Genomic DNA, 26,622 nt, shown 5'->3' with positions numbered 1-26,622 from the left:
AAAAAAAAAAATTTTTTTTTCCTGTTTTTTTTAAAAATGTGTTTAAGGTAACTACTAGAATATTTGAAATTACATGTGTGGCTTACATTATATTTGTATCGGACAGCTCTGGTCTGGATGACTCCAGTGAGAATGTTCTAGCCTTGATCACAGAATCTGCCGTACAAAACCTGCTGATGCACTGCTCAGTGGCTCCTGTAGCCCTGTCTACTTACCCTGCATTCACCAAGCAGAACTTACCTTCCATTCACCAAGGCAGAAACTTACCAACGCAGCTCAGCCCTGATTCTCAGGTCCCTGTTTGGTTTTAGTCCCAGACATTGAGAGATGGCCTTAATTTTTCTGAGTCTTTACAATGATTTTCAAGTGAAGTTCTATAAAGAGGAACAGGTTGGGACATTTGTCAGATTCTTGTTTAGACAGATTTTGTGTTTTGTTTTGTTTGGGCTTCAGTATAATTCTAGACTTCATATATTTTTGTTAGATTTATATATACCCTTCCTTCCAAAGAAAGCTTGCAATGCTATGAAGTTGGAAAGAGAAGCTGAGGAAACAAAGCACACATTTTTCTCTGTGTGTTTGTGTGTAGAAAACTCTTGTCTCATGGCCTTTGTACTGTGATGTCCTGCCATGGAGAAGGATGTGGGTTTACATACATCCACATATATATATATATGTATTTGTGTATATATATGTATACACAGAGAACGGAAGTGGATTAGGTTCCAAACAAAAGTTACTTCCAATCAAATTTATATCGTATATAAGTTAATATCAAGGGAAACGAAAAGTCAGGCCTAACATTACTTTTAGTAATGAAATAATTCACTTGGGATTATACTAATAATATGTAGATATTAATACACATAATTTGGCTGCCTAATATTGATTTAAGTTGCTCATTCAGATTCTCTTTGTTACAAAAAAATAGCCGTTTTGTTTTACAGTGCTTGTCCTCAGAGACAGTGAGATCCAGTAAACCATGCTTATTTGGTAAATAATACTATTTCTGCTGATTTTCATATACACAGAGAGCACTACTCTCTTTCAGTATGTACCCTTTGAGTTGTTAATTTCTGGTTGGGAGGCTGGGTAGCTCTAGCCAAAGATCCTCTCTGGATCTGCCTCATGATCAATGCCTAGGGTTGAAGGTACTCCCGGTGACCAGGGCACAGAAGTTTTTGTTCTATGTGATGTTAATATGCCCTAGGATTGAACTTTGGTCTCAGGAGAGCCGGAGTCCTATGCTTGCTTTAAGCAGCCAAACTAATCCACATGCCTTTTTTCGGAATATGAATTCTTCAGAGGAAAAAGCAATTGACAGAAGCTTTGTAAACTCTCCTGAAATAATTAATATCAGATTAAGATTAGAAATAGAATCACAGCAAATCCTAAGCAATTACACATGTAAGACATGATTTTGAGTTAAATGATGTCATTTGGCTTAAGAATATAGTAATTGCCACAGTACTTATTTGGTTCCATATTCTAAAGTAATAGCACTAAGGGTATTTTGTAAAAATGCACAACAGCCTTTCAGGGAGGAGATGCCCTGCAGACATCTTACATTTCATAAATAGCTGAGTGTAAATCTGTCATTCAGGAGTTAATGTAAACATGTCTGAATCCATCTGCAGTTTCAGCTTGTGCTCCTTCTTACATTCATGAGTTTCAGCCATTTTCTACTTAGAGAACGAATAGGTGTTTCTTCCTATTGCTTTAAATTTAACTCTCTGAAACTTATTTTTAGCATCCATTTTTGGGTTTCATGTGGGTTCATTGGAACCACACAGTCCAAGGGTGGCATTGTGTTACAAGCACTAGGAAGCTGGGGATCTGGTCCAAACACCAGCACCAAATAGCTCTCGGAGTTTCTATTTTCTTATCCATAAAATGGGCTAATAATACTAGTTGTTAGAATCAAATGTGTGAATGGCTGTGAAAAAAACTTGAAAATTTGTGAACAAAACCTGAAAGTCCCTGATCTCATAAAACTCATGTTCTAATAAGATGCACCACAGATTCCTTTCGAGTGATAAGTGACCACTCAGAACTCGTGATCTTCTAAGATAGCTGGAAAAGTTTCTCCTAGATACCTTACCTTGCTCTTCATCAGCCTTTCAAATCCTTGAAGTGTAATCATGCCAACTTAGAATTTCTCTACTCTGTGTAAGATTCCAGTATGCATCCTGCAGTCCCAACATTTTAAATTAGCTCAGTCAATCCGAGGAACACCGCTGTTTATATTTTCCCATCTAAAGGAATGGTTCTTTTTTATGCAAAAAAATGTATACACATTTTAGGTAAGATGCAATATATACAAAAAAATCAGTAGTAGCATAGCCACATAATTATTAGGAAAGCCACCACCCAATATAGGAACATTACCTAGCCTTGCGTCTTCCTCTGTATTCCTCTCCCTTTCCTTCCCCATCATATTTCATTCCCTCCTTCCAAAGGCAACTACTACTCTGAATTTTCACCTTATTCCCTTGCTTTTCTTTTAAAAATAATTTTATCATGTATCACTAAAATACCTGCTTCACATGGGCAGCTATTTTTGTTTTGTTCACTGCTGGATCTCCAGTGCCTAGCACAATGTCTAGCATGTACAGGCACTCAGTAACTGTCATAGGAGTGCAACTGCAGCCCCTCCTTTATCTCTTGTTTGTAAATAAGTTCTGCAAGGACCCTGTCACCAGTTCACATTTGCCACACGCCTTCAGTAACTTTTAGAAAAAAATTTTTTTCCCCAAGATGGAACAAACTCTATCGCCCAGGCTGGAGTGCAGTGGTGTGATCTCGGCTCACTGCAACCTCTGCTTCCTGGGTTCAAGGAATTCTCCTGCCTCAGCCTCCTGAGTAGCTGGGATTACAGGTGCATGCCACCACGCCCAGCTAATTTTTGTATTTTTAGTAGAGATGGGGTTTCACCGTGTTGGCCAGGCTGGTCTCGAATTTCTGACCTCGTGATCCACCCGCATCGGCCTCCCAAAGTGCTGGGATTATAGGTGTGAGCCTCCACGCCTGGCCTAGAAATTTTTTTTTTTAAACTTATTTGTACATACTTGCAACAGGAGACTCTGAGCAGAATCACATGAATTTATCTGAATCAGGGCTTTTTACCTTGATTTGTGGTTCACAAGCACATTTCAGGAGTGAAGAGTGAACACTGAAGAAACATAAGTAGTAAAGCTAGAGTTCAACATGGAGAGCCACAGGGAGATTTTCAAAAAGCGATGCTGTGTATGTGCTACACCAGGGATGAGCCTGGAAAACAGTATGTTAAGTGAAAGAAGTGAGAGACTGCATACCGTATGATTCCACACATATGGAACACTCAAGGTAGGCAAATCCTAGAGACAGAAAGTAGAGGAGTTGTCCCTTGCGGCTGAGAGGTTTGGAGTGAAATGGGGAGTGACTGCTAATAGGTATTAGTTCTTTTTGCAGTAATGAAATTGTTCTAAATTTGATTGTGTTAATATTTAATAGTTAACACATATCTGTGAATGAACTAAAAGTCATTGAATTGTTTACTTTTAAACAGGTAAATTGTAGGGTATGTGATTTATATCTCAATAAAGCCATTACTTTAAGAAGGCAAAGAAATTGATATTGTAAGAAAGAGAAGGTGAGCAAATAGAAAAAACAGACCCATAGGTTAAGTCCTTCCTGGACAGGATGCTTGTAATCAGATGGGAGGCGTTTCAATCCATATTCACTGATCACTTGCTCAACACATGGGAGTACCCCTTCTCTTCCCCTTTTTATTTCCACATTCATCTGTTTCTGCAGCCAGCCCCTGACCTTCTCAGATAGTTCCATAGAGACTTGCTCTCTGGGGCTGGTTAGCTCAGCCTCCACTAGATAAATGCCTCCCTTCCCCAGTATCCCCAAAAGGCCATGGCACCCTCCTTCTCACTGAAGAATGAGGGAGAGCAGCAGGTCTCCTCTACTAATGCTGGACAAAGAAATTAGTGCATTTCTTATGACTAGTTAATTAGCTTTTTATCCAGGTTTTTAAACTCTGGGCACAACTCTATGACCTGGAAGTAGAGTGTGAGTCATCGAGGAAGCAAGTTTCCCGACTGTGTGCCCGATGCTCCCGAGTATTATTCGTACAGTGATGCGTCTGTGGCTGCCTCCATATGCCCCCACTAGATGGATGCTTGTACAGACGTTTCCAAGGATATCATCTGCTGGCTCTTTTGTTGTTTCTAATCAAAGAACCGACACCCTTTGATCACAACAGATCACAGCATTGTACTATAAAGACTTTTTTAGAGAGACTTAAATATTACACGCTTCTAGCTGTCACAGAGGTTCTGACAGTATTTACTTTTACCCCAAACAAGTAAAGAAAAAATGCATTTGATCAGATCACATGGAAAATATGAGTGACTATAAATAGTAAATTTTCTAGAACCATGTATTGTTCACTATAAGGAACCTAGTCAATGAGTAGTTTTTAATATTTGCTGGTTTTGAGTGCCAGGTTGTTGCAAAAGTCCTCTTTTTCCTCCCAAGTGTAGAGACTCCTCTAGGTAGATAAACTTTCTGTTAGTTGGAGGAAGACTGGCCCCGGCATGGAACTAATGAAGTTAAAGACAGATGTCTTTGGGGAACTGAGTCCCTGGTAGCCACTTTTTGGGCAGGCTTCAATATCCTATGGCCTGCGTGAATTTCTAGGATGGCTGGCTCCCCTTCAAGTTGTTCATGGCCTTTCTTCCTTTTTCCCATATGACAAATGAGACAGGCACCCCCACAAAATACAAAAAATGCCCCTTCATGGGAGTGTAAAGACAAAGCAAGTACTGGAACTTCTTCTTTAAGGTCTCGTTCAGAGTGTTTTCCTGGCAACCCCTAGAGGAAGTGGGCACGGGCTACAGTGGCTCTGTTGTCTGTGTCCTCCCTCAGGTGAAATCTGGCCACCCTAGGCCCCCTACGACAGCAGCACATGTGGGGATGGTATTGTGCCTTGTGCTGGCCTCTGCAGCTCCCCTGACATCTCAGATTTTAGACTTTGCTCCCCCTGCTTTCTAATGTCACAGGCTAAGCCATCTCTAACAAAAGACTCACTGTTCCTGGGACCTGCTGTTCACGCAAACTTTTCTCATGCTAACACCAACACGTATAACACATTCACACCTCCTCACATCCTGACCAGACCATTCCAGGATGCAATTATTGTAAGGGTTAGGATGTTTCACCTGCAAATACAGAAAACCCTAAAAAGAAGTGCTGAGGTGCCGTGGTTGTAGACACTGCAGTATTTGGCTCTGTCTCCTCTCAGCGCTGCCCTCTTGGTCGGGGGGGCCTTGTCCTCAGCCTCACTGTCTTTACAGTGTCAAGATGACAACAGCAGTCCCCTGGCATCTTATCTAGGAACAGAGAAGGGGAAATCTCTTCCTCCTGGCCCTGTGGAAGATAAGAAAGACTTTCTCAGACACACCTGCCCTCCCCCCAGCCCCAGCAAAGTTCCCCTTGCCTCATTGGCCACAGCTTTGTCACATGCTTAGGTGTTAACCAGTCACTGGCAAGGGATGTACTTAGTCCAGTTGTGACCCCCTTCCTGGAGAGCAGATGGGCCAGCCTCTCCTGAAGGGGTGAGGAGGCATGAACAGAATAGGGTTCTGTTAAGGGGGAAGAGGAACCAAGAACATCCGCCACAATTATGTCATGAATGTCCTCAGCCCTTAGAATCTCTAAGGCCACCAACAAAACACTGAGAATTCCAAGACGCATGGCCTCTCATAGTCAAAAAACCTATTATAGTCTTAGTTGTGAATCAGGCAATTAGTGCACCTGTTCACTTTGTAATAATATCACTCCCTGAAAAAAATGTTCTGCTAACCTACTACGTTAAGATGACTGACAACTCATATGTTGTTTTCACTTGTTAGTGCTTTATGGTTATGAAAAAATATAAATCCATTAATTTAAAACTGGGTAGAGTCTTTAGCTCTAATGAGAAGTAGGACAGTGAGAGTTGAAGGTTTTGATTCTTGACAGGCTTTAACATCCCTGGGCCTGATGTAAGTTGGAACTATATTATTAGAAAGGCAGGGAATCATAGTAGATGATTCAATCCACTGCCGTTGCTATGGGAGGGAATTTTTAAGGCTTTCATTTATGAGAAATAGTGATCATTAGCAGCTCTTTGTTTTTAAAACAGAGATTCCTACAAATGGTCAAGTCCAGTGGAATAAATGTATTGGTGCCTAATTGGAGAAATAATTTCAGGTTATTCCCAAGGAAAAGGGAATAGGCAGAGGGTTTTGGAGACCAGATTATTGTTTTTCATTTTTATGATGGGCCAGGGTGTGTAAAGATCACTGGATGAGGGGTCATGTGACCTAAGTCTATGCTAGTTCTGTCTCAGCATTTACTTTTTGTGTGTCCAGGGGCAAATTACATTATCATTTTGTGACTTTGATGCTCATCTGTAGAATTATTAGTTTGGCCCAGATCATCTCTGAGGCTTTTAAACATTTTATGATTTTTCTGATTCTGCCTATTTCCTCTTGCCAATTTATGGTGCCTTGGTGGTCCCCCAAGGGAACAACACTCTTGTGTGTAAATCAGTTACACCCACATGCACACATATTTCAAGTAGCCATTACCACTGGCATCATTTGTTCCAGGCACCCAGTCTGTAAGACATGAGGACTGTTGGGTGTCTGTACTGTACTTGCTTTTCAGCCTTCACTCTTAGTAAGCCCAGAAGTAGTCCAAGTATGCTCCAAGGCAGTGTCATACAAGCCTTTTGGAATGTTACCTACACTATGAAACCCAGCACGTACACACACGGGCACACACATACACCCACACACACACCGTGCATACACCCATACTTCATTCAATATGTGCTTATTATTTACCATGTTCTAGATTTTAGAGATACTGCAATGAACAAAACAGACAAAAATTCTGGACCTTGTGGCATTTCTAAATACAGACAGACAGTAAAGGAACTATATATAATTTGTATATATAAATGTGTATCTTTTATATATAATTATATCTAATTAATTTATATGGTATATTAGAGGGTGATAAGTTCTATGGAGAAAAATAAAGCAGGAAGGGAGACAGGAAATGCTTGGTGTAAGGGGGTCTGAATTTTAAGTTTAGCGGTCAGAGAAGGCTTTACTGAGAAGGTAACACTTGATGGTGAGGGAGTCAGTCATGCAGATATTTGGAGAAATAACATTCCAGACAGAAGGAACTGCAGCTGCAGAATCCCGATGCGAAAGTGTACCTGGTGTGTTCCAGGAACAGAAACAAGACCAGGAGAGTGAGAAAGGGGTAAACAGGACTGGCAGGGAGGAGGAGGCAGATCATGGAGGGCCTCGTAGGCCACTGTAAGGACTCTGGCTTTTATACTGAGATAGGTTGTCCCTGGAGGGTTCTAGAAGACAGTGACGTGGTCTGACTTAGGTTTTTTTTTTTTTTTTTGAGACGGAGCCTCACTCTGTCACCTATTCTGGAGTGCAGTGGCGCGATCTTGTCTCACTGCAAGCTCCGCCTCCTGGGTTCACGCCATTCTCCTGCCTCAGCCTCCCCAGTAGCTGGAACTACAGGCGCCCATCACCACGCCCAGCTAATTTTTTGTATTTATTTTTTTTTTTTAGTAGAGACGGGGTTTCACCATGTTAGCCAGGATGGTCTCGATCTCTTGACCTGGTGATCCGCCCACCTTGGCCTCCCAAAGTGCTGGGTTTACAGCGTGAGCCACTGCGCCCGGCCGTGATTTAGGTTTTAACAGACCCATTCTGGCTATTATGTTGAGATTAGACTAAACACAAATGCTGCATGCGGGCACACATACACACACACACACACACAGAGAGAGAGAGAGAGAGAGAAACAGAAGTTCCACAAAGAGAGTTCATCCTGTTATGTGTGATGTGCTCTGATACTGTCTTTTCTATTGTATTTCTATTCATTTATGTAAAAACTATCAGGGCCCACAAGTTGATTTCAGGATCCACTCTAGAGTGGTGACTGGCACTTTGAAAAACAGATCAGAAATTGGTCTAGAAACTCCAAAGATGTAGTAAATTCAGTTAGCCTGCTCAAGGCATGGTTGCGGTATACAGAACACCCTATAGGCCCATAGTGCTATTTAATAATAATGTTCAAGGAGATTTTGTTAATTTTTTTAACTTGCTACACTGAGTAGCACTATTTTATTGAATGATCATTTAAAAGTTTCTTCTTTCCCTACATATTCAGCAGGCTTTTATTACAAATGTATATTTTAATAACTTTTTATAAAGAACATTTCAAATATATTTAAAGTAAAGAGAAAACTATAACGAACCTCTTACCATCCAGCTTCAACAATGATCGCATCATAGCCTGGTTTCACCTTCGCTCCACCCCATACCCAGGATTATTTTGAAGCAAATCCCAGGCTTGGCATCATTTCATCTGTAAATATTTCAGATGGTATCTCTAAAAGATAGGGGACTCTTTTTTTATTTTTTTTAATTTTTTTTATTTATTTATTTAATTTATTTATTTTATTTTTTTTTTTTTTTGAGAGACGGAGTCGCGCTCTGATCAGCCCGGAGCCTGGAGTGCCAGTGGCCGGATTCTCCAGCCTCACACTGGCACACACCGCTTGCCCGTCCCCGCGTTTACGCCATTCTCCTGCCCTCAGCCCTCCGCATAGCCTGGGACTACGCGCCCGCACAAGGAGCGAAACAAAAAAAAGAGAGTGACCACCAGTCCGCCCGGGCTAGTTTTTTGGTATTGTTTTGTTAGGTAGAGACCGGGTTGTCACCGTGTTAGCCAGGATGGTCTCGATCTCGGCTGACCTCGTGATCTGCGCGCCGTCATCGTCCTCGCAGAGGGAGGTGCGCTGGGATTACAGGCTTGGAAGCCCACCGGCGGCCCTGGGCCCGGACTCTTTTTTTAAAAAAAAGAGTACTGCGTTACTGTAATCTTTGTGCATGCATTCACACAAGCAATAGTTGCCCTTTTTAGTCTGATCAGCAGTGTCTTTATTCACTTTAATCTCAGAAGGGAAACACCAGTGATCTTAATGAAATGAAGTCATGATCATGTTTTCTCCTTCCTGATTCCAAGGATGGCATTTCTGGATGCCGCTAAAGCCCCCCGGTAAAGAAATACTTTCTCATCTCCAAAAATGAGTCAGTTAGATCCTATTTCCCTTTTTAGACTTCCGTTTATGCTCAAATATGGCCTCTTTTTTCTGTGGCTCTTGAGTAATCATCGGTAAACACCTAGAGCAAGTCCCTATGTCTTAGTCATCACGGTACCACCACAGCGACTTAGCATGGTTTCTGGCACGCAGTAGCAGCCCTCACATTTTGTGAATGTTTTACTTCTTTTCCTATGCAGGAGCTGGAGTATCCTCTCCCTAGTCCTCTGGCCTGTCATTCCCTTTTATCCATACGTTATAACCTCGTTAAAACCTGACTTTTCGGCCGGGCGCGGTGGGTCACGCCTGTAAACCCAGCACTTTGGGAGGCCGAGACGGGTGGATCACGAGGTCAGGAGATTGAGACCATCCTGGCTAACACGGTGAATCCCCGTCTCTACTAAAAATACAGAAAGTTAGCCATGCATGGTGGCCGAGTGCCTGTAGTCCCAGCTACTCGGGAGGCTGAGGCAGGAGAATGGCGTGAGCCCGGGAGGCAGAGCTTGCAGTGAGCCGAGATGGTGCCACTGCACTCCAGCCTGGGTGACAGAGTGAGACTCTGTCTCAAAATAAATAAATAAATAAATAAATAAATAAATAAGCAAAAACAAAAATACCTGGCTTTTCTAGGAAACCTCATCTCTATCAGGATGGAATGCCTTTGTGGATCAGTATTAACTCTTTGACAGGAGCCTTCAAGTTGATCTCAACTCTTACAGAATTCCTTCTATTTCATGAATTTATTATCTTCAGTCAATACGGTAATGCTCGTCTTCCTGTGGTATCATTCCTAATCTTCATCAACAGTTTATTGGCCAGAAACTAATTGATATGGGCTACATTACTGAAAACTTTGTCATTTCTGAAGATTAAGATTAATAGTCACAATTTCAGATGGAGATAGGGACATATTTTTACACTTGAATGTATGTTATATACGAATCCAACATTGAATGTCCCTTACTTAGTTGATTACCCAAATATTTTATCTGTGATCCTTGGCAGGGAGATGGCAGTATCCTGAACCTTATTTTTCTCATTGTTTCTCTTTCCTCTTTCTCATCTCTCTTTCATAAAATGTGAGTGCAGAGTGGATGCCAGCCTCCATGCTTGGCTTTGAGGACATAAAGAGATATGTAGCAGTCCACGTGTGACTCTTTATTCAGTCTGTTCTCAGTGGCTGTCACTCCAGGAAGGGAGGGGCCCTTGGGTCACCAGCTACTAGCAGAGAGACTGCCACACCAGAACTTCTTAGAAACTTTTTTTTTGGATGAATGAGTAAATGGAGACGTGAACTTCACTGTAAAGGAGTTCACAGTCCACAGTTTGAGAGTGAATCCGAACTCTGTGAAACTGCAGAACTTGTGAAGTCATTAACAATTAAATATTTTAGTTCAAACTTTTCCCTTAAATTATTACCCAATCTGAGATTTTTGTGCCCTTTCGTAGATGCCAGGAGAAGTTCTGCGTGGGGACTCTTATAGTGGCACAGGTACAGCCCCTAGACAGAAAAGAAGCCTGAAGCCGTCCTCTGCATTCGCTGTCCATTTTTCCCAGAGTATGTGGTTCTAGCTACTTGAGGCACTCCCAACTTCTCATTCTTTCTACTTCTGTAAATGTCACAGTCTTGGGAGGCCTCCCAGAGGTCCCCATTAAGGGTCTTTTTTAGCCTGGAGCCAGAACTGCAGTTGTAACTCCTTAATACCAGGAAAGCATTTTTTAAAATCAGCACACTAATCTAAGTCTGTTTCCTAAGGTGTTTTTTTTTTTTTTTTTTTTTTTTTGAGACGGAGTCTCGCTCTGTCACCTGGGCTGGAGTGCAGTGGCCGCAGCTCACTGCAAGCTCCGCCTTCCGGGTTTACGCCATTCTCCTGCCTCAGCCTCCGGAGTAGCTGGGACTACAGGCGCCCGCCACCTCGCCCGGCTAGATTTTGTATTTTTTTAGTAGAGACGGGGTTTCACCGTGTTAGCCAGGATGGTCTCGATCTCCTGACCTCGTGATCCGCCCGTCTCGGCCTCCCAAAGTGCTGGGATTACAGGCTTGAGCCACCGCGCCCGGCCAAGGTGTTTTCTTCTATCTGAGTTACAATTTTATGTTCTGTGCCAGGAGACATTTACTTCTGGTTCAATAGGAATTAAAAGTACTTGTTGCTATGTCATTCCAGGGCAAGGATTTGCTTCTGCTGGAAAGTTAGGTCTTTAGTGTGTGAGTATGTGTGAGTGTATATATATATATGTCTTTGTGGGATGTCGCACATAAGTGTATGTCTGTGTAATAAGGCAGATTCAATTTCTCAGGGAAAGAAAATGTTCCAAGGACCATAACCTATGGGACAAAGTGTTAGCTACTGTCTTTTCTTTTGGTTTTAAATCATGTACTCCTCTTCTTAAGTGACTGATTCTGAATATGAATGCATTCTTTTAAAGAGTGGAAATGATATCATTTAACATTTAAATAGTTATATATAATTAATCTTATTATGTAAGCCAATTTCTTAAAATCCCCAGATGGAGTTTGTAACTAAGCCTAAGTAATTCTCCAGGTGTAGTGACTGGCAAGCTGTAGAGTAGAAATGACAGAGAAGCAGCTATTGTTGGGCGAGGCTGGAACTGCTTTTTTTTTTTAGTATACATTTTGGTTGCTGAAAGAGTCCTTGTAGATTTTCCTCAAAATTAAAAAAGCCAGAGGAAGAGGAAATTACAATTAATAGCCTGAAAATTCCAATTAATCTCTCAAATAGTGATTAATTTCCAGAGACATGGAGACTGCAGTATATCTGAGAGGAAGGAAAAGACAATTAGGGTTGGGGAAATTGGTAGAGGACGCTTGGGTAGGTGGAAATCCCACCAGGATTGAAGACTGCACTAGGATTGAGATAATTGACAAGGTTGGAAGCTTGCCAAAAACTGTATCAAGTGCTGTGTCCTCCTAATGGGCAAATGTGCCCATTTTGAAACCCACTGGCCATATTTCCTAAAACTGTCTATTATCACTTTGTGGAAATGTTCAAATAAGATCCGTTATCAAATTACATTTCTTTCTTTGTCACTTTTTGGCTTATCATTCCGCCAAGGTTTTGGCCCCTGCCCTTCTTCCTGCTTCTTGCCTCCTTGAGGCTGAGCTCTTCTCTCTCCCCAGCCTCTCAGTGAGCTGGTTCAGGTCTGTGTTGATTTAAGATAGTGGATGCTTTAAATTTAAGGTAGTGGAAACCGCTGATCTAGCCTGGAAATCACAAGGACCAATTGACATATCATTTTTTCTTCTATAAAGGTAAAATAATACCATGGCAATTTTTTAGTGCAGATTATTGAGGCTCAGATGAATCAGAATGAAGGGGAAATTAACTGACTATACTTATGAAACACGAATGCTATGTTTGCATTGTTGGATGGATTCAGTCTTAAGCAGTTCGGAACTTATTTGTATGTACCTGAGGTTTTAACTACGTGGTAATGAAGATGGTGTTAAGCTTTTACAGGAGCACTGCTTTTGATCTGCTCTTTCTCCCCAGCGTACTAACAGTACTTATTAGGAGGAAAAACCTCCAGAGAGTCAGAATAAATATCATAGTCCTTTGAACATCTAAATATATGCAGCATTTTACAGAAGTAATGTAAGCGAGCTAACCGTTTGTGGTCAGCTGGAAGACTTAACTTTCAGAGGGATTTGACCAGCTATACTGACCTAGAAAACTAAATAAGCGGTTTGGAAAATCTGGTTCGTGCATATAATTATTTTTTTATTATCTCAGGCTGTGCCTTGCAATGAGTAAACCACAGTAGTTATCTGACCTATTGCTCTACCACTGCCGTTGCTTCAACACAGTAATTATGTAAGACTCAGCATGTTTTTAACTAACTAAATGCATGCGGGACATTCCTTAGCTTAGGCAGCCTATCTGGAGACTACTCAAGGGCTCTCTATCAGTCTTTCAGTTTGAATGGAAAAGAGACCGTAAAATCATGACCTGCGTTAAAATGTGTAGACCAGGAGGGCCATTGTGAAAATATTTAATACAAGCACTTAGCACTTTTGTTAGCCAAAAATGTCCTGAAAGTTATGACGTATCAAATATTTCTAATTAAAATAGAAAATTAATCTTCACGATGAAAGAATCCTAACAGTGCTTTCTATTTGAATACAAATATTTAGTTGGGATGTAGGTTATAGGATGTCTTTAAGGCCCTAAAGTCCTTTGGGTTTACTGTTTTTCATTCTAGTTCTTACTTTAATAGCTTGGAGCAAATAAAAGTGATTTCCTTTAGAATGTGCACATGCTCCTAAGGATATCTGAATAAAAGATACATATCTGATAATTTGCCATCTCAGCATCATCCCTTGGGCAGCAGGTTGGAAGGCAGTAGTTTAATCTGAATGTGAACTAATGCTTATGCGCAAGGACGTGTATGTCTCTTCCTGGATTTGAAGGAACTGAGAGTAGAGCAGTTTAACCAGGATTCCCTGGATGGCTTATCATCCTGATGAGCTAGCATTGCAATCAGAAGACATTCACTTTTGCTTAAAACATAAAATTGACTGGTAGAGTTCAGATATTAATAAAACTAGTTTTAGCCTGTAGTTTTAACCCTTTCCATCTTACATTTAAAAAAAAAGACAGTTAAAAGGAAACAGTTAATTGGAACTAATTACAAAGCTGTAAAGGCCTCCCTGGGTGATGTTAGTCTCATTTCATTAGGGATTGTGATGTCCCCTCCCACCTGTCTCCCAACCCTGACCTTCCACCCCCTCACTCGCCAGCATAACTCTCTTTCATTCTTACCTGTAACCGTAAATACCAGACAGCAGAAGTCATGCCTCGTGAAGGTAAGCATGTGGAGTGGTGGAATCATACAGTATCTGTGTTAAAAAGTTATATCCTAGTAAGATAAGCCTTTTAAAGTTAGATTCTAATACAGACAAGTTTCGGCTGCTTTAAATGCAGACAGGCTCTGTCAGAGACTGATCCAGTGCTTATTATAAATCCTGAATCATGAGGAATGGGTTTTGAAAACACAGTGGCCTGGGCCATATTCAGACCCGAAAAAGTCGACTTTCCTAGCGCTAAGGCCAAATTATATTTATTCATGTGTAGTCAAGGTAATGAGAGAAACACTCACTGCTTCCCACCCCTGGGCAGGAAGCTGTTTAGAAACATTGTTTAGGAAAGGTTAAAATTACGAATTTAAAGAGGACTGAAATAAGTCAAAGGTGTATTTTATAATCTTTAGGGTAATCATTAAAATAATAATATAGGAAGCTCAATTAAAATTCTAATAAGGGAGAAAAATAATTTAAAAAACACTTGATTGGCCGGGCGCGGTGGCTCAAGCCTGTAATCCCAGCACTTTGGGAGGCCGAGACGGGTGGATCACGAGGTCAGGAGATCGAGACCATCCTGGTCTACACGGTGAAACCCCGTCTCTACTAAAAATACAAAAAAACTAGTCGAGCGAGGTGGCGGGCGCCTGTAGTCCCAGCTACTCGGGAGGCTGAGGCAGGAGAATGGCGGGAACCCGGGAGGCGGAGCTTGCAGTGAGCTGAGATCCGGCCACTGCACTCCAGCCTGGGCGACAGAGCAAGACTCCGTCTCAAAAAAAAAAAAAAAAAAAAAAAAACACTTGATTGACTGAAAAGAAAGTGAAAAGAAGAAATACAGAAACAAAGAATAGGTGTGGTAAATGGAAAACAAATTAAGATGGTAGACTTATAAGAAACTATATCAGTAATAATATTAAATGTAAGTGGTTTCAGCAATCCTATTAAAAGATTGCCAGACTGGATACAGATAACCAGTTGTAGTAAGTTTAAATCTAGCAGGTTTTAAGATACTTTACTAAGTTTAAAATTTAAGATACACTATGTAGACTGAGAGAGATTGAAAGTAAAATGTTAGAAATATATATACCATGCAAAAATTAACTAAAAGAAAGCTATATCCATATTAATAGCAGACAAAGTAGACTTTAATGCAAAAAATTATCATGAGAGATAAAGAGGGATATTTGTTAATGATAAAAGGAAGTTGGCCTGGCACGGTGGCTCATGCTTGTAATCCCAGCACTTTCGGAGGCTAAGGTGGGCAGATCACAACGTCAGGAGATCAAGACCATCCTGGCTAACACGGTGAAACCCCGTCTCTACTAAAATACAAAAAATTAGCCTGGCGTGGTGGCACATGCCTATAGTCCCAGCTACTCAGGAGGCTGAGGCAGGAGAATCACTTGAACCTGGGAGGCGGAGGTTGCAGTGAGCTGAGATCGTGCCTTTGCACTCCAGCCTGGGTGATAGAGCAAGACTCTGTCTCAAAAAATAAAAAAATAAAAAATAAAAAAAAAGGAAAAGTGGAAAATAAATGATTCAAACCTCCAACTCAAGAAACTAGAAAATAATCAGCAAATTAAACCCAAAGATGGTAATTGCTTGAACCTGGGAGACAGAGGTTGCAGTGAGCTGAGATCACACCACTGCACTCTAGTCTGGGCCATAGAAGGAGACCCTTCTAAAAAAAAAAAAAAAAAAAAAAGAGAGAGAAAAAGCAAAAATAAGCAGAAATTATAGAAGTAGGACATGATATGTAATATTTGAGAATTAACAAAAGCAACTGTGTTTTTTTTTGACAAGATTAATATAATTGATACATCTCTAGCAAACCAATCAAAGAAAAAAGAAGAGAAAATACAAGTTATGAATTTCAGAAAAAAACAAGATCACTACAACATGTCATAGGGATCAAAAAGATAATAAGAAATATGGTCAGTTTTATGTCAATAAATTTGACAACTTAGAGAAAATTGACAACTTTTTTTAAAAACACAACTTTCCAAAATGGACATAAGAAGAAATTTAAAATCTGAAAAATCCTAAATTTATTATTTAAATTGAAGTGACAATTAAATTCCCCTATATTTAATCAGACCAATATTGCTTTAGTAATAAATTCATCCAAATGTTTAAGGAAGAAATAATGCCAATCTTACACAAACTCTTACGGAAAATAGAAAAAGATGAAACATTTCTTAAATCATGTGTGAAATTATCCTAACCTAAGTCTGAGAAGAACTTACTAGTAAAGAAAATCACCACCCAGTATCTTTCATGAATCTTAAAATATTTGTTTAGCAAATCAAGTTCAGGGATATATAAAAGAATACGTCATGATCAAATGGGATTTATTCCAGGAATCCATGGTTGATTTAACATTTAAAAACCAATCAAAGCCTCATTAAAAGAATCAAAGAGGAAAATTATGTAATTATTTCAGTAGAGAAAGCTAATTTGATTCAACATTTGGTTATAATAAAAATTCTCAACAAACTAATAGAAGGGAATTTCTTTGATGTTATGTAACCGCATACTTAATGATAAAGTAATAAATTATTTCTCTGAGTTTGGGAACAGGAAAAGAGTGCTCATTATCACCAATTTGCAATTCTAGCCAATACAATAAGCCAAGAAAAAAATTGTCATGAAGGTTGAAAAGAATGAAGTAAAACTGTTTTCCACAAATTATGTAATTATATACACAGAAAATTTAAAATTATTGAAAATAATGTGACTTTAACAAGAATGCTGGATGCAAGGTCAGTGTAAAAAATATCAAGTCTCTCTATACTAGCAAGAAATAATTCAAAAATGAAATTTTAAACCATAATTTATAGTAACATTAAAAAATCAAGTACCTAGCAGTAAATCATTTTTTTTTTTCTTTCAACTTTTATTTTAAGTTCCGGGGTATATGTGTAGGGTGTGCAGGTTTGTTACATAGGTAAACATGTGCCATGGTGGTTTGCTGCACAGATCAACCCACCGCTTAGGTGTTAAGCCCAGTATTCATTAGCTGTTCTTCCTGATGCTCTCCCTTCTTCAACCCACAACAGGCCCCAGTGTGTTGTTCCCCCCATATGTCCATATGTTCTCATTGTTCAACTCCTACTTAAAAGTGAGAACATGGGGTGTCTGGTTTTCTGTTCCTACATCAATTTGCTGAGGATAACAGCTTCTAGCTCCATTCATGTCCCTGCAGAGGACATGATCTCATTCCTTTTTAAGGCTGCATAGTATTCCATGGTGTATATATATACCACATTTTCTTTATCCAGTCTATCATTGATGGGCATTTGGGTTGATTCCATGTCTTTGCTATTGTGAATACTGCTGCAATGAATATACACATGCATGTATCTTTATAATAGGATGATTTATATTCTTTTGGGCGTACACCCAGTAATGGAATTGCGGAGTCAAATGGTATTTCTGCTTTTAGATCTTTAAAATCAATGTGCAAAAATTGCTTGCATTTCTATGCACCAATAACAGGCAAACTGAGGGCCAAATCATGAAGGAACTCCCATTCACAATTGCTACAAAAAGAAGAAAATACCTAGGAATACAGCTAACAAGGGAGGTGAAGGACCTCTTCAAGGAGAACTACCAACCACTGCTCAAGGAAATCAGAGAGGACACAAACAAATGGAAAAAGATTACATGCTCACGGATAGGAAGAATCAGTACCGTGAAAATGACCATACTGCCCAAAGTAATTTATAGATTCAATGCTGTTCCCATTAAGCTACCATTGACATTCTTCACAGAATTAGAAAAAAATATTTAAAAATTCATATGGAGCCAAAAAAGAGCCTGAATAGCCAAGACAATCCTAAGCAAAAAGAACAAAGTGGGAGGCATCATGCTACCTGACTTCAAACTGTACTACAAGGCTATAGTAACCAAAACAGCATGGTACTGGTACAAAAACAGACACACAGACCAATGGAACAGAAGAGAGAACTCAGAAATAAGAAGCAATAAATCTAATGAGAGATGTTCAAAACCTTTACAATGAAAACTGCAAAATATATTGAGAAAAACTGAAGATTATTTAAATAAATGGAGTGATATAATCATGTGCCTGGATTAGATGATTGTAAAGATACAGTTTCTCCTAATTTGATTAATAGATTCAATGCAATCCCAATAAAAATCAGTCAGTTAATTTTTGTGAAAATTGTCAGGCTGGTTCAAAAATTTAAGTGGAAATACAAAGCACCAAGAATAACTGAAGCAATACTAACTAAAGAAGAAAAAACATGGAGAACTTACGTTGTTAGATATTAAGACTTATTATAAAGCTGCAATAATTAAGATACTATGATATTGGCTCAAGGATACATGAATAGAGCACAAAGGAATAGAATAGAGTTCAGTAGTAATGGTTACAGACATATGCATATCTGACAAAGTATTTGTATCCAAAGTATGTCAAGAATCTTACACAGCAGTTGGAAAAGTATAGTCAACCCAATTCAAATGTGGGAAAATACGTGAAAAGCTTTCATAGAAGAGAATATCACAATTTACTGTAAACATAAAAGATGCTCAACATTATTAGTCATGAGAAAAATGCAAATAAAAATAACAATGTTATATCGCCACCCACCCACCAGAATTGCTAAAATGTAAAAGACTGACAACGTTAAGCTATTATTGCAGATTTTTGGTGACCTGGAGAAAATAATTCACTCTGTCCACTCTGTCCTTATGGTTCAAATCCTATATGATCGGATCTTTTTCCAATTTTTGGCAGTGGCATCCCAAACTCCTCTCATTGATTTAGTCTTGCCTTGTGTCCACAGCCTTCTCATACCATCCAGGTAGCTATAGCTAATATACTCAGGTCTTCCAATGAAATATTAATTATCACCACTCCCCATATTAATCACTATGCTGACTTCATAGCTGTAAATTAATTTTGCCTGTTTTTGAATTTTATATGCATGGAATCATATAAGATTTACTTATGTAGACATTCGTATTTGGGTTATTTTACTCAACATCCATATATTGAGATCTATCTATATATTATGTCTACCTGTGGTTCATTCTTTTTTATTGCTGTAGGTGAGATTCCAATTTCTATAAATTTAATTGTATGCACTTATTAATTCTGTGACTGATAGACTTTGGGTTGCTTCCAATTTGAGATTATTACAAAAAATATTGCTATGAATATTCTTATGTATGCATATATGTACACATTTCTGTTATATACACTTGGAATTGCTAGGTCATGAGGTACATATAATATATTCAGCTTTACACAACACTGCCCAACAGGTTTGTAACCCCTTTCTAGTTTGTCCTTCCACCAGCAGTGAATGAAAATTTTAGCTGTGATATATTGACACCATACCCATGCACCATTTCTTATTGACTTAAAACTCTTAAAATTCTTTTGACTTGGCTCCCTAAAACCGTATAGGCCGTAAAATTCAAATCTTTTCTATTTCAAGAACAGGAAGCCTTTCATCACGGGAAAGGTGGGCCAAACTGTTGAAAACACTGCAGGAGTAGCAGCAGCAAATAAACATGGCGGGAAGGACTGTCACAGCTGATGTTCTAAAATTGGAACATTCTAAGGGCCACTTCTGAAACACGACCAATTAGGTGGGATTGCTGTCCAGATTAAGAAGCCCTTACTTCTTAGTCATTAATGTAGTTCTTTTTTCCTCCAGAAATGTTCCAATTATGAAAAGTTATGAAACAATTTGTGATTAAGTGATACTCTGTGTAAACACAGTAAATATAACTGAAAAGGATAGACTTTTAGGCCACGGTCAGATATGATTAAATTTTAATTGTTATATTCATAACTAAGTAACATTAAGTTATATTGATAACTAAGTAACATTAAGTTATAGTGAGAAGGAACTTCACAGTACAAACGTTTTTTCTATGTGTGTTGAATATACAGAGCTTATTTCTAAATCCTGCTTGGTTTAAGGAGAGATTACAAGAGAGAAATTCAGAAGCTAAAGGTTCAGGGGCCATTTCTGCCGTTACTAACTGTGTGACCCTAGTCACTTAATATCTTTATCTCAGTTTTAAGTATCTGCAGAAATTATGGAAGGTTATATCTTCTCTGTTTACCAAAGAGATTATTGTGAGGAACAATTGAAATGGCCTATAACAGCTAATCCGTATGGGGATTTAAAGTTAACAGAGAATTTTCCACCATGTGTTCATTTCTGTATTTAAAATAATCTTATAGTTGCTAAAGTGCTATTCAAACATAAGTTATATTTTTTCATATGTTAAATCACCAGATAATCTTATTTGTTGTATGCCTTATGCCATAAACAGAGCCCAGTGTAGGGCTGTCTGTAAGTGTATTTTTCTCATTGTTCTTTACCTTAGTAGAAAGGAATGGAGAGAATGATTCATAATGAGTAAAACACATATCATCTCTGGAGATAGAAAATAAGGATAAAGGCAGATTTCCATTCAGGATAATTTATTTGGGCTTTGGAAGTAATTTAAAATGGCTATTCCCTCTGTTGGCAATTTGTAGCCTGCCTGAGTTGACACCTCCATTTTCAATCACAGCAAGATTGCTTTTAGTTGCAGGCAATTGCTAAAGCCAGAGATCTGAAATGGAGCCCTTTTCAAACTCCTTATAGATTTAAAACAGATAGAATATAAATGTAATTTTTTCTCCTGATTGTCATCAAATGCTTCACGAGTAATTTAATTTAATCCATAATTTGTCTAAATCAAGAGGAGGAAAGCATGGCCTAATCATAACATTGTCCTGTTGTACCTGGATATAGAGAATTAGCCTGGAAAGATTTGTTGCTATCAAATCTGTAAACTTTATTGTAGAGTAGTTGTTTGGGCTCATATATATGTATGGACTCTAAAAGAAACAATAGCAAACAATATCATATACAGTGATGAAGTTCCCAGATCAGCCCACCAAAACCAATATATGAAGAACTGTGTGCAAGTGTGTGTGCCTGAGCGCCTTCTGACTATCCATTTCTACAGACAGGTGTATATGCATGTTTAGAGCATTAACTCCAAATATTTGTTTTGCAAAACTGAGTTTGATTGTACAGGACATTAGTGCTGTAGTTTAGCATCTCTCTTCATTTCCTATCCTGGTTTTACAGGATATGGAAAATCTAATCCAGAAGTAGAACAAAGCTGATAATCCTTGCTACGTTTTGAAGGCCCAAGGAGACTGGAGCTAATCACCTGCTGTGAGCACTTTGAGACCTTTTTTTGAGGAATCACCACTAATCACACTGGAAAAGACGCCTTGCCTCACGTTAAGGGACAGTTACTATTGAAACGGTGTTCGTCACTGAGCATTGCTGTAGTTAAAACATTATTCTGAGACATGTCCTAAAAGCCATGGGATTAGGCATTTATTAATAAAACTCCCCAAATGGTATTTGCAATGTGTCATTCTACTTGAGAAGATAAATAGGATAGAATTAAACTAACACAGCAAGATTACTTATAATTTAGAACATTGTACAAGAATGAATTTTGAATTTATAACAATTTCTGGGCTGGCTAGGGAGATGTATTAAGTAACTTTTCTTAAAAAATATCTTTTGAGACATAAATACTCTGGGGAAAAAACAGAACAATGAGCTGTCTTTTCTCAATTGATTGCCTGTAGTGTTACAAATACTTGGAAAAATGAAGGGAAATTTAACATTTTAAAATGGTCTTTCAGAAATCTATTATTATGAGTGGGGGAAAAAGGAACAAACGTCCTTAAGTATTTAGGCTTTTTGAAAACTTCCATGATGTAAGCTAGGTAAGTCTGGGGATAGCCCGGCCCACAGAGTGCAGCAGCGTGAAACACAAACAAGAGTCACTGATTTTTTATAGTCAGCTGAAAAACAGCACATCTAATTTTTTTTTCAATAGAAAAATAAACAATATTTCCTACCATGAAGACAGTTACTGTCTTAGTTCCTTCTTGGAAACTTCACAGAGCTTTATCCTATTTATTTTCAGTGCACAGTAACCACTAGCATCAGCTTGAGTCTGTGTATTTTAAGAGTGTGGCTAAAATGTCATATGCTGTTACATATATAGGAATGTAGGGAGTGGAACACTCACTCAGTATAAAAAATCAAAATAAAAATCCATTTATACAATCAGAGTAAAATTTATATCAATTTGGCTATGCTATGACTTTTCAAGTTTCCTCTAGAATTATCCTGGTGATCCTAATTTTGCTTTTAATGTCTTCCATGTATGCCCCAAATAATTAACATAATGAAGATAATTTTATTGTAAGGTTTTGATAACCTATTTTGTCTTTGTTTTCCCTGAAATGAGTTTCCTTAACCTAGTCCTTAAGTCTCCCATCTACAAAATGGAGAATGAAAAAGGCTGCCAACGCTGTGACATATGTAGAAAGCATTCGTGTTTTCAGAATGAAGTTGTAATGAATACACACACACAGTTCCTGTCACTGCTGTGCAGATGAGGGTGTCATAAATGGTCCCTGACCTCAAGACGTTAGATCTATGGCGACATGGGACATGATGCTGTCATTTTGTTAGACTATCCTAGGACTATTCTACTTCAGTGTCTAGTCTAGCATTACTGCAGACGATGTGTTTCGGCAGAGTTCGTGGATCTTGTTTTCCCAACAGCTCCCACTGTGACAGTGGTGCACCCCGCTGGCAGCAGGCAGCTTCTTGAGAAGATGTCTCCATGCCTTGCTGGGTACTGCAGCCTACATTAAACTATCCAGTTTCCATTTTCATATTTTTCTGACTTAGAGTCACTTTCCCAACTCAGTGATCTCCTTTCTGCCATCAGCATCCTGTACATCATTAAATTGTTCCTTGTTCTAGAGGGATGGATGTACTGAGTTCCTTGTTAAAGTCTTGTCTGCTGTCGAGAACTACTCCTTCTCGTGGTAAAAGCCCCTAATCTTCTTATGGTGTCCACTTTATCATGAGTCCATATAGGTCTGCAGCTTGCTGGGGTGGCTCATGACTCCGACTTCGCCCAGAACCTCAGGGATTGGGCCAGAAAGGGAAGATGACCTCATTGGAATTATTGGCCATTGCTCTAACTTTTGCTTGGTGGATTTGAACCGTAGTCATTTTGCTGTCGCCTGCCTGGGACCTGAGATAGACCACACTCCTGTGGAGGCAGAGCTGAGAGATGGAGAACTGAAATCTGATTTTCATTGTTGGAACCTGAATCCAGTAGTGGTTGAAGTTCTGTTCCTGACCTTTTGACTTTCTCAGCACTTTCCCTCTCCTCTTTCACTTAAGCCAATTGGAATCGGTGCTTCTGTCGTCTGTCACTTGGAATAGAAGTAATCCGAGTGATACACACTAAGTATCTGTAGTCCAAGTTCAAAAGAATTTCACTCTTTCCTTGTTTTAGCCTGCGTTTCCCATTCATACATCAAGATTGAAAAATCTTCCTTCATCCATGGATGCTGGCATCCAGCAAGCTTATTGCTAAATTAAAGGCTTCAGATTGTATGACAAATTCTCAGCCCTATATATTTTCTGAGTTCTAAACATGATATCAAGTTACCTTAAAATCCGTATATCTACAAGTCATTGCTTCTAATTAACACAGAAGCTGCCTTAAAAAAAAAAAAACCTGTACACACACTGATATATATGTGTATGTGTGTGTGTGTGTGTGTGTGTGTGTATGTGGAGAGAGAGACAGAGAGAGAGTCTTGTGCCACACCACGATGTTTCCGTCGTTGACAGACTGCATATACCACAGTGGTTCCATAAGATTATAATGCAGTATTTTTACTATACTTTTCCAACATTTAGATACACAAATACTTTCCATTGTGCTATAATTGCCTACAGTATTCAGTATCATACCATGCTGTACAAGTTTGTAGCCCAGGAGCAATAGGCTCCAGCGTACGCTGTCTAGGTTTATGTAAGCAGACGCTATGATGTTCGCACAACACAAACTCCCCTCACAATGAATTTTTCAGAGCATACCCTGTTAAGCCACACATGACTGTGTGCATATACACATATTTATATGTGAATGTGTAATATGAATATGCATAATAAACATATATGTGTGTGTATTACATCTTTAAAATGACTAGGCCAGCAATATGTGATTCCTTTCACTAGTTAGACGAAACAAACAAACAGAAAAACACAAAACCTCATTGGGCAATATTGGGAAATAAATACATCAAGGGCAGAGAATTTGATGTGATCAAAGTACAAGGTGCTTTGGCTGCAGGAACAGTAGTAAGGGGGGCTGTTTGTCTCCTTTGACCCCAAGGTTTCAAGGAGGCCAGTCCACCCACATGCCCTGGGGCAGGGTGCCAAAAAAAATGGGCCTCTGGTGCTGCAGCCGCCCTCCTTCCTGAGCTCTGCTTTCACGCCCACTCTTCCTTTTGCTCCCACTCCACTCCAGTTGGGCTTGATTTCCGAGCGGAGTGACATGCTCTCCTTTCCGGTCCATGGATTCAGGGATGGACTCGATTGCCAGCTTTCACCCTGAAAGCTCTCTGGAGTGGTTTGCCCAGCTGTGGCCCCCTCACCTGGACTGACCAGCTCCTCCCCGCTCTTGACCTCCTCCTTGCAATAAGGGTGTTGTTTCAATGTGCTTTGCAAGAGTGGGGTGGGGTGAGGAAGAAGGATGAGATAACAGAGTGACAAAAGAGTAGCAGCTAGAAAAAGGACAAAGGTAGTGTCTACCCACACATGTCTTTACCTTATCTAAAAATACTTACCATTGGCAGGCAGGATGAAGAAGCTGAGCAGATGGCATATGCTTCCTAGTGCACCAGATTGTAATATTATACACTTGGATTACAAAGTCTGGGTATCACAGCTATAAACATATGTAAACATTTTTATGTTTTGCTAAAAAGGAAAAAAAAAAATCACTGATGATGTATTATCCTAATGAGCTGATTACGAAGATCTATTAATTATATTCCCAAGATCCAGATAGAAAGAATGGCACTGGCTCCAGTGACACACCATTCAGATTCAGTAGTATACTGTTATTTTTCATTTTCATTTGGTTTGTCACTATTTGCTACAGCTGTGTTTTGCAGCTTAGAATCCTAGAACTGGAAAGAACCTTTAGACTGAAGAACTGGAAAATGATGTACTACCAGCCAAATCCAACCTGACACATTTTGTTGTAAATAAAGTTTCAATGGAGCCGGGCACGGTGGCTCATGTCTGTAATATTAACTCTTCGGAGGGCGGGAAGATTGTTTGAGCCCCGGGGTTGGAGACCAGACTGGGCAACATGGGGAGACCCCATTTCTTCAAAAGTACAAAAATTAGCTGGGCTTGGTGGCATGTGCCTGTAGTATCAGCTACTTGGGAAGCTGAGGGAGATGGATTGCTCAAGTCCAGGAGGTCAAGGCTGCAGTGAGCTGAGATCACACCACTGCACTCCAGCCTGGGAGACAGAGGGAGACCCTGTCTCAAAAACAAACAAACAAACAAACAAATAAATAAATAAATAAAGTTTTATCAGAATCCATGCCCATTTGTTTAGGTATTGTCGATGGCTGCTTTCCCACTACCCTAGCAGAAATGAATACTTGTGATAGCGACTGTGTGGCCTGGAAAGTGTAAAGTATTCACTGTCTGGCCCTTTAGAGAAAAAATTGCCAACTTTGCTTTAAAAGGCTATCTAAGATCATTTGGCTGTTTTCTGGAATGCTTGTATTTGGTTGCCTCAGAAAAGTGTTTGCCTAGTTAAGATTTCTAGGGACGCACATTGTGCTGTCTTACTATATCCCAATTCTAACTAAACAAAATTCTTTGTAAAAATAACTTACCTAAATCTTTTATAAAATTATGTAAACCCAATTCCTCTTTCTTTTTTTTTTTTGAGACAGAGTCTTGCTGTGTCTCCCAGGCTGGAGTGCAGTGGTGTGATCTCAGCTCACTGCAGCCTCTGCCTCCTGGGCTCAAGTGATTCTCGTGCCTCAGCCTGCCGAGTAGCTGGGACTACAGGCATGTGCCACCACGCCTGGCTAAATTTTGTACTCTTAGTAGAGACAGAGTTTCACCATGTTGGCCAGGCTGGTCTCGAACTCCTGTCCTTAAGTGATCCTCCCGCTTCAGTCTCCCAAAGTGCTGGGATTACAGGCGTGAGCCGCCGTGCCAGGCCTTCTCTTTCTTTTTTTCTTTCTTTCTTTCTTTTTTTTTTTGAGATGAAGTCTTTCTGTGTCGCCCAGGCTGCAGTGCAGTGGCATGATCTCAGCTCACTTCAAGCTCCACCTCCTGGGTTCATGCCATTCTCCTGCCTCAGCCTCCTGAGTAGCTGGGACTACAGGCACGTGCCACCACACCCAGCTAATTTTTTTGTATTTTTAGTAGAGACGGGGTTTCACCGTGTTAGCCAGGATGGTCTCGATCTCCTGACCTGGTGATCCGCCTGCCTCGGCCTCCCAAAGTGCTGGGATTACAGGTGTGAGCCACCGCACCCGGCCACTCCTCTTTCTTAAAAATACAAACAAATCTTTAATTCAGTTGTTTTTATTTCAGCTGCTCAATGAAAGATTTTACATATTTAAAGATGATCAAATGGTCTGATTTTTGTCTTTTTTTCTTCACAAAATATCCATCCCTGTTTAACATTCCCAAATCTTGAAATATTTTTTTGT

General features: G+C 39.6%; 1 protein-coding gene and 1 long non-coding RNA gene across 2 annotated transcripts in view; one reads left to right on the top strand and one right to left on the bottom strand.

The window, feature by feature from the left end:
• Positions 1-5,377, bottom strand: part of LOC108535360 (uncharacterized) — a 12,431-nt gene extending 7,054 nt beyond the window's left edge. Inside the window, exons 1-4 of the long non-coding RNA XR_001887213.1 lie at positions 5,211-5,377; positions 3,127-3,270; positions 2,102-2,269; positions 268-374 (exon numbers count right to left, since the gene is read on the bottom strand). This is a non-coding gene — a long non-coding RNA (uncharacterized LOC108535360). The remainder of the gene's footprint in view (positions 1-267; positions 375-2,101; positions 2,270-3,126; positions 3,271-5,210) is intronic.
• CHN2 (chimerin 2) overlaps positions 1-26,622 on the top strand; it is a 327,093-nt gene that overhangs the window by 13,219 nt on the left and 287,252 nt on the right.

The sequence above is a fragment of the Rhinopithecus bieti genome, unplaced genomic scaffold (assembly GCF_001698545.2).
Source record: "Rhinopithecus bieti isolate Rb0 unplaced genomic scaffold, ASM169854v2 scaffold_13174, whole genome shotgun sequence".
Taxonomy (NCBI): Eukaryota; Metazoa; Chordata; class Mammalia; order Primates; family Cercopithecidae; genus Rhinopithecus; species Rhinopithecus bieti.
The sequence above is the reverse complement of the archived record's forward strand: the minus strand, read 5'-3'. Positions and strand labels throughout refer to the sequence as shown.